Source organism: Bacillus rossius, unplaced genomic scaffold, assembly GCF_032445375.1.
Source record: "Bacillus rossius redtenbacheri isolate Brsri unplaced genomic scaffold, Brsri_v3 Brsri_v3_scf594, whole genome shotgun sequence".
Taxonomy (NCBI): Eukaryota; Metazoa; Arthropoda; class Insecta; order Phasmatodea; family Bacillidae; genus Bacillus; species Bacillus rossius.
Window position 1 is genome coordinate 7,501 of NW_026962804.1, and position 1,675 is coordinate 9,175.

At 48.5% G+C, this 1,675-nt stretch overlaps 1 non-coding gene across 1 annotated transcript in view; it reads right to left on the bottom strand.

Annotated features, from left to right (window-relative positions):
• Nucleotides 1-47, bottom strand: part of LOC134545137 (small subunit ribosomal RNA) — a 1,990-nt gene extending 1,943 nt beyond the window's left edge. The window contains exon 1 of the ribosomal RNA XR_010078290.1: nt 1-47. This exon is cut by the window's left edge and continues 1,943 nt beyond it. This is a non-coding gene — a ribosomal RNA (small subunit ribosomal RNA).
• Nucleotides 48-1,675: the final 1,628 nt, after the last annotated feature.

A 1,675-nucleotide genomic window follows, 5' to 3' on the forward strand; every position in this document is an offset into this window, starting at 1 on the left:
TTAATCTTTGAGACAAGCATATGACTACTGGCAGGATCAACCAGGGAGCTGCTAGCAGCTTTTTTTTTCGTTCGGAGGAACCTCCCGGGTCCGCAGAGCACCGGGTCCGAATCTTATGATGTACATTTTTTTTTCCTTCTGTATCAACAAGTACGGGGGCGACTTCCCAATATCGACACCCGCTTTGCAATTGCAAAGTCTTTCCTTCCATCTCTAATTAATTTTCCTAGGGAGTAGGCGAGGCCAAACTTCCAAGGCTTTCACTGGCGAATATATCGCGCTCTTAGAAACTCGCATGGTACTTGGCGAGTGGATTTCAAATTATATGATCGGTGCCCACATTCGGGCGCGGCCCACTGCGGGAGCAGACCGTTGGCCCGTGGGCTCGCTGTGAACTAATTTGCCCACTGGTCCGAAAAGTATTCATTTCTAAACACCTTTGGCCAGGGCTGAAGACCGCGACTAACCCCTTTGAAACTTGTCTCTCAGGGAGCTGCGATCCATCAAACATTTCATTGTTAACAGAGGGGAACCATTACTTGGTTAAGACGATAGGACACGCGTTCCCCACCATTTCGCATCCAATCGAATTGCCGCACAAGAGCTCGTTACCTGAGAAAGGTATAGCATTGGCTCGCAGCTAGTGTATTGCAGTTCAGACAGATAGGCCACTTTAGATAGTTCTTAGTGTTCACAGTTATCACCAAGACTAGACCCATATGGATTTAATTCTTCAAGGAGCAGCGGTCCACCAATAAGAGAGATGAAGACATGTTTTCGGATGGCCACAACGCCCCCTCGCCACCCAAATGTGCATGTTTTAAGTGTACATTGGGAGTCGACGGAACATCGGGAGTCCGCTTGCTTTCTCCGGATCAGCTGCCACCCCCCTGATCTACCAGATAGACAAGAACATGTCTTCTCCACCAATCTCATCCACCGAAGCTCCGATCATGGCTTCTTCTACCTTTATACTGATATACCCCCACGGAGCAACATGCGGGCAAGGGAACTCTTGCTACCCTTCAGTAAAGCAGGTATCTCTTATAGATGGTGACTGCACCTTGGCCAGGATTGAAGACCGCGACTAACCCCTTTGAAACTTGTCTCTCAGGGAGCTGCGATCCATCAAACATTTCATTGTTAACAGAGGGGAACCATTACTTGGTTAAGACGATAGGACACGCGTTCCCCACCATTTCGCATCCAATCGAATTGCCGCACAAGAGCTCGTTACCTAAGAAAGGTATAGCATTGGCTCGCAGCTAGTGTATTGCAGTTCAGACAGATAGGCCACTTTAGATAGTTCTTAGTGTTCACAGTTATCACCAAGACTAGACCCATATGGAATTAATTCTTCAAGGAGCAGCGGTCCACCAATAAGAGAGATGAAGACATGTTTTCGGATGGCCACAACGCCCCCTCGCCACCCAAATGTGCATGTTTCAAGTGTACATTGGGAGTCGACGGAACATCGGGAGTCCGCTTGCTTTCTCCGGATCAGCTGCCACCCCCCTGATCTACCAGATAGACAAGAACATGTCTTCTCCGCCAATCTCATCCACCGAAGCTCCGATCATGGCTTCTTCTACCTTTATACTGATATACCCCCACGGAGCAACATGCGGGCAAGGGAACTCTTGCTACCCTTCAGTAAAGCAGGTATCTCTTATAG